Below are 6,387 nucleotides of genomic sequence, written 5' to 3'. Positions count from 1 at the left end.
GAAAGCCATTTTCAAACAACAGTGTCGCTCGCACTTCAACACACGCAACCACACACCCATACACATACACACACAGGCACACACACGCATACACACACAAACACGCACATACACATAAAAGCACACACACGCATATACACACAAACACAAGCACACACAAATACATACATACACATACGCACACACGTTTATTATCTATTTTTATTTGTTATTTTTTTATCACTCCTACTATTTGTACATTCTTACAGTGATCTGATTTGAGAGTGATAAGGATTGTGATGATGGTGATGATACTGACAAAACAAAATCATAATTATTGCAATAGAATTAGTAATAAACAACAACAAAAACAACAATAACAATTATAATAATAATGATAATGATAATAATAATGGTCGTAATAATGATAAAAGTAATGATAACGATGATGATAATAGTAATAATGATGATAACAGTAATACTGATAATAATAACAATAATAATGGAAAAATTATGACGATAGTGATGATAAGAATAATGACAGTGATGATAATTTTTAGAAATGAAGATTGCAATTAATGCTAATTATGCCCATCAAGTTCCAGGGCGACAAATGCAGATGTTGTTCGTCTTCACAATGATACAGAGAGTAAGTATTTTCCGTTCATGGGCTGACTGGGTTGCTCGTTCCGCTTGGATTCCAAAGATAGTTAGGTGGAAGGAAATATTAATAACAAAATCCGTTTCTCCCTATGGCATTACCAAAATATTCGTTCCTCGCTTTGCGCCAGCCAAACTTATATCGTGAAAAGATAGAATTATCAGTAAAGTTTTGGGAAACAGAGTAAATGAAAGTGCAAATCATCACATATCTATTTCCTTTTCCCTCTACTTTTTGTAATTATTGTAAAATAAATCATGATAATAAACAACCCAATCCCATCGTTACATCTTTAGGCTAACGTGTTTAAAGCATTGCATTAACCTCGTTACTGTGACTTTACAGGCCCGTGCAATCGGTGCGTGGGGAGGCCTGAGCTTGCTGGAGCGAATCTGCTTTACTACAGGTAAGTAAAGCAGATGAGTAAGTAAAGCAGATGAGTAAGGAAAGTTGATTAGTAAGGAAAGTAGATGAGTAACGTAAAGTATATACCAGAGGTCGCCAACCATTCGATCGTGATATGGTTGGTCACAAGCCTGTTTTAAGTCGATCACACTACTGTCCCTGTTAATTCGTCCTTCAGAAGTTGTCATGCAAATATCTGAAATAGCATATCCAAGTACACATGATACTTGGATTATTATATTTCTCTCTTTCTTTTCTGGGAATAAGTTATATCTATATTTCTAATGTTACACTGTTACAGTTACATTTATGGAATATGTTTAAATCTTAGGCTGGTACATGGCATCAGGGTAACTGTAGAAAAAGTAGATCATATCTCACAAAAGGTTGGTCAGCCCTGGATTATACTATATTGCCAGAGATTAAAGCACAGACAGCGGCGGGAGGTGGGGGGTGGGGGCTAAGGGGGGTGGAGAGATGGTGAGAACCCCCCTTCCGATTGACGTCCTTACTCTCCCTTCTCCCTTTCTCAACCCTCTCTCTCAACCTCCCTCCCCCTCTCTCAACCGCTTTCCCTCTCTCTCTTTCTCTCTCACTCCCTCTCCCTCTCTCTCAATCCCTCTCCCTCTCTCTCCCCCTCCCTCCCCCTCTCTCAACGCATCTCCCTCTCTATTAATCCCTCTCCCTCTCTCTTAACCCTTCTCCCTCTCTCTCAACCCCTTTTCCTTTCTCTCAACCCCTCTCCCTCTCTCTCAACCTCCCTCCCCCTCTCCCTCTCTCTCATCCCCTCTCCCTCTCAACTCCTTTCCCTTTCTCTTAATCCCTCTCCCTCTCTCTCTCAACCTCCCTCCCCCTATCTCTCAACCCCTCTCCCTCTCTCTCGACCTCCCTCCCCCTCTCCCTCTCTCTCATCCCCTCTCCCTCTCTTTCAACCCCTCTTCCTCTCTCCCAACCCCTTTCCCTCTCCCTCTCTCTAAACCCCTCCTTTCTCTCAACCACTTTCCATCTCTCTCTCTTTCAACCCCTCTCCCTCTCCCTCTCTCTAAACCCCTCCTTTCTCTCAACCCCTTTCCATCTCTCTCTCTTTCAACCCCTCTCCCTCTCCCTCTCTCTAAACCCCTCCTTTCTCTCAACCCCTTTCCATCTCTCTCTCTTTCAACCCCTCTCCCTCTCCCTCTCTCTAAACCCCTCCTTTCTCTCAACCCCTTTCCATCTCTCTCTCTTTCAACCCCTCTCCCTCTCCCTCTCTCTCTCTCTCAACCTCACTCCCCCTCTCCAAATTTCATCCCCAGCGAGACAGAGCAGCGCGGTCTTCTCCAGTGCCACCCGGGATACGCCCTCGGGCCCGACGTCAGGAGCACGGCCTTCCGCTGCGTCGGAGGAACTTGGACCTTCGACAGGAAGCCCTTCTGCTTGCCCCACTGCGCTCCCGCCTGCGCCCACGGGGGGTCGTGCGTGGCGCCCCAGACGTGCAGTTGCTTACAAGGCAGATTCGGAGATCGGTGCCAGTACTGTGAGTTTTTTTTTTTTTTTTTTTTTTTTTTCTGTCGGGCTGCTCTTGTTTTCTGATGTGCACTTACGGCTGATTTTGGTTTGTAATCACTTAAGGGATTTCTAATGCTCACTTTAAGGTGGTATGGATTTCTAATGCTCACTAGAAGCTTACTTTGTTAGTGATATTATCTAATGTTCTATTTGATCTGGTCTCATTCTCTAATCTCTTTAGGCCAGTGATATTTTCCGATGTTCTCTTTCAGCTGGTCCCGTTCTCTTGTTTTCTTGTGATCCTTATTCTGTTCGCCTTATTTTCTGGTGCTCTTTACCCCGGCTTTGCCCCGTTGACCTTGTAAATGGAGTAAAGCCGATCTTACGTTTTTCATGTTTGGCCGATTTTCCAAAGTTCCCTTAATGTTTGTCGCTTTCGAATAATATCCTGTTCTTTAATGTTATCTTCATGCAGGTATTCCTTTTAGATTTTTTCTTCTTGTTTGTATTTTCCTCTTAATACTGGTCTTATTTTGCAATGTTCTTTTGATACAGTATTGTTACTACCGCCATGAAGACTATGTTTTTGATAGCGTTGGTTGGCTGGTTATCAGGATACCTAAAAAGTTATGAACAAGTTTTTTTTATGAATTTTTTACCAGAGGTGTGTCTAAGCCCAAATAATTTGCCATTACATCTGGGTGTTAATCCGGATCCAGGATTTTTTTTTGATTCACTAGCATTGTGAGATAGGGAAACACAGACGTCACCAGTGTACTTTTATGTCAGAACTGCGCTCTAGACCATTGTTGTCCAAACAGGGGTGCGCAACATAGATCATAAGGGTACGTGAACAAACAAGGAACGCGTACACACAAACAGAAACATCACATGTGCTATGAATCATCTTTTTTACTCATGTATTAAATTCGAAATTATTGACCAACACTCCTGCAATGCAGTCTTTTCATAATTAGTATATTATTTGCATTATCCTAAATAAAACAGTTTGTTTAGCCATTGTGGACGGGGGGGGGGGGGCGGGGTACGTAACAGGAAGGTAATAAAGGGTACAATAAGCTTTCGTTTGGGCAACATTGCTCTAGGCAGTAGAAACACAGACGTTACCGCTGCACTTGAGAAAGAGGTGATTTTAATGTAATTCTTCCGTTATGAATCATTTTTATTGATTCAGTGACCCTATTGCTTTGGCGTTTTTTTTAAATGTAATTTGGATGTCGGTGTTGTTGTAAGTGCTCTTCTGGTGTTATATCAAACTGTTCACATTAAACTTTTATTGTATTTTAATGTTTTGTCAATATGTTTATTGTATCCTAATTTTTTCTTAATGCTCATTTCTAACAATCTCCTATTGCTGGTATTGTCACTCAGTGTTTTATGGAGCTTGTCCTATTTGATAATTATCATAATTACATATATATAGGTATTTTTTCTCTCATCTTTTTTGAGGGGGCCGCTTTTATTTCTTGATATTCAAAAAATAAATCAATTGTGAAGACTTTACCCCGTGAATTATGCATCATATAAACAAAATTTAAAAATCACGTCTTGTTCCTACACATATACATACTCACATACATATATACGTGTTTTTCTTCATTCTTTGATTAATTCAAATTTATTCATTTAATTTTCCTCTACTGATTGACACTTTTCGTTACAGATTAGCTTGTTCTGATGAAAATCTGTCCTAATATGAATATTTATGAGACACGAATATTTTTAAAACAAGAAAACGGAAATTGACTTTTGGAAATACAACTCGTAAAGAACAATAAGTAAAACATTTTTTTCGTAATACATTTGAAGCAAAACGCTACAGTTTCTTTCGGCTGGGCTAGTTCCACTTACCCAAATTAAGTGACATTTCAAAACTTTACCGACATTTAGAACATTCGAAAACAGGAATAGAAGCTTAAAGTGGTAAATCCCATTAAAATATGGGAAAATCAGGTTCAGGATTTTAGTGTTTTATTTACTGTGGCATAAATTTCGCTTTGTCTTTGCCTTGTTTATTTTCGTTGTTTTTTTTTTCTCTCTCTATGGGATTAGATTCTAATCTTCTCTTGATGATATCGTTTTCTGTTTTTCTTTTTGTAATGATATTTTCTTGGTGTCGGTAATGTCTGATTCTCCCATAGCCTTATGGCATACCATCCTCTTCGCATAAGCACAGGGCAGTGCAGAGGACCTCCCAGTCGTGCAGAAATCGCAGTTCTAACCTGCGGCCGTCTGGGCTTCCTTGCGCTTGGCACATCTGAAGATATTGCAGGTGTGGTTTTCTGGATGGGCTTGTCGCATTTAAGACGGATGCCCAATTTTTATCGCCCCTTTTCTTGACATGACCCAATATCAGGCACTAGGAGCTGTGCTTCAGGGAGGGTATTATGCAGTGACCTCCCTGCATCCCATGCCGACATGACCTTGTCTCGGAGACTCTCCTTATCGCAGGTGAGGATCACCATCGGCTCGCCTGCCGTTCTTCACACCCCTGCTTTTTGCTTGTATGGTTTCTTCAGAAAGTTTCATCAGTTTCTTACAAAAAATTACTCCTTTGGCCATATCAAGATTGCCATTGGTAGTGACTGCCCCGGCGACCTAATTTAGCTCTCGGGGCTTCCCAACTGCTTGATGAATCCTGCTTGGATCAGAAGCGTCTTGTCCTGCATGCTGCAACTTCATCATACTGCCACAATAGCATTTCGTGACATCCGCATGCATGAAATGTTGAGCACCAGTAACTTCTGGGAAGACATGTCATCACGCGTTATCTCATCACAAAATCAATATCTAAGCAAAGTTTTTGGTTTGTTTTTATACCAGATATAACTAATATGATGGCAAACAGATATGACAATATGGACATGGCGAAGAAATGCAGATTTCACTTGAAAGTAACAAGAATAAAATTCACACGAATTCTCGTAAAATATTGTAGGCCTATATTATACTAGAATGCATGGAATGGATAGGTGAGTGAACTCTTAAGGAATTATTCTTCTCTGACATAATTTTTACAACTTTTATAGAAAAAAAAAACCTTGCTGATATATAAACTGGCAATACCAGCGTTAAACGAGTACAGCAATTTCTATGTCTGTCGGCATTTTGGCAATAAACATAGGCAAGAAAACCTAGAAATATTTGCTTTGACGACAGATGGCCATGAATAAAAAAAATGTTTGATACGGTTCTCTATTTAACAATGATGTAAATAAATAAAGTAAATAAAAAGTAAAAACTGTTTGGCCTGGCTCCCTGGTTTGAGGCAAACAATATATCAGTATAATAGTATTTGTATTGATTCTTATTTATACGGTAAATATATATATACCACATGATGGATATAATAAAATAAATGTTTATATTTTTTTCTGCGTGTGCTTAAATGGTGTTTTAGCTGTGACTATTATTTTAAAAATCTCGTTGTATCTAGTTCTGTTTACATGTTATGTGATTGGCCGAATGAACCTAAAAAAATATGTATAGCGCTTGCTGATTGGTGGATTTGCTTTACTAGAGTCGATTTACGATTGTATCTCAGCTGATCCAAATTACCATTTCTTCATAAATCCCGCTTTACGATCACTGGTAAACGCAATGGTAAATGACCGCTGGTAAATGCGTTACAATCGTATGTTAGTGAATCCGGCCCCAGTACTGATGTCATAAAAGATTTATTTCAAACCCAAACTTCACACTGTTTTCCCTTTCGAAGTAATCCCCCTACAGTCTAATGCACTTTCTCATCCCTCTCTGCCACACTTGCAAGCACAGGGGCTATGTTCACTAATATACAATCGCATCGCATATATTTACTAGTGATGGCAGAGCGA

Source organism: Penaeus vannamei, chromosome 20 (genome assembly GCF_042767895.1).
Source record: "Penaeus vannamei isolate JL-2024 chromosome 20, ASM4276789v1, whole genome shotgun sequence".
NCBI classification, from domain to species: Eukaryota; Metazoa; Arthropoda; class Malacostraca; order Decapoda; family Penaeidae; genus Penaeus; species Penaeus vannamei.
This window is presented reverse-complemented; position numbering follows the sequence as displayed.